Below are 268 nucleotides of genomic sequence, written 5' to 3'. Positions count from 1 at the left end.
ACATACATACATACATACATACATACATACATACATACATACATACATATATATATATATATATATATATGTGTATGCATATCCCCTCAGGTTCAAGTTCGTTACGTGTCCCGCATAAGCAGCAAGTTGGAGTGTATATGTTGGTTTAGTTGTTTTAAAGGAGACAAAAACTTTTTTCTTTCGTCTCCTTCTTTCTCTATAGAAGGAAATACAGCTACTCTTACTCTACTCACACCGTCAGAAGTTAGGGCTGCATGCAATGCAGATG

This window comes from Eimeria mitis, genomic scaffold (assembly GCF_000499745.2).
Source record: "Eimeria mitis Houghton genomic scaffold, Emh_scaff596, whole genome shotgun sequence".
Lineage (NCBI taxonomy): Eukaryota > Apicomplexa > Conoidasida > Eucoccidiorida > Eimeriidae > Eimeria > Eimeria mitis.
The sequence above is the reverse complement of the archived record's forward strand: the minus strand, read 5'-3'. Positions refer to the sequence as shown.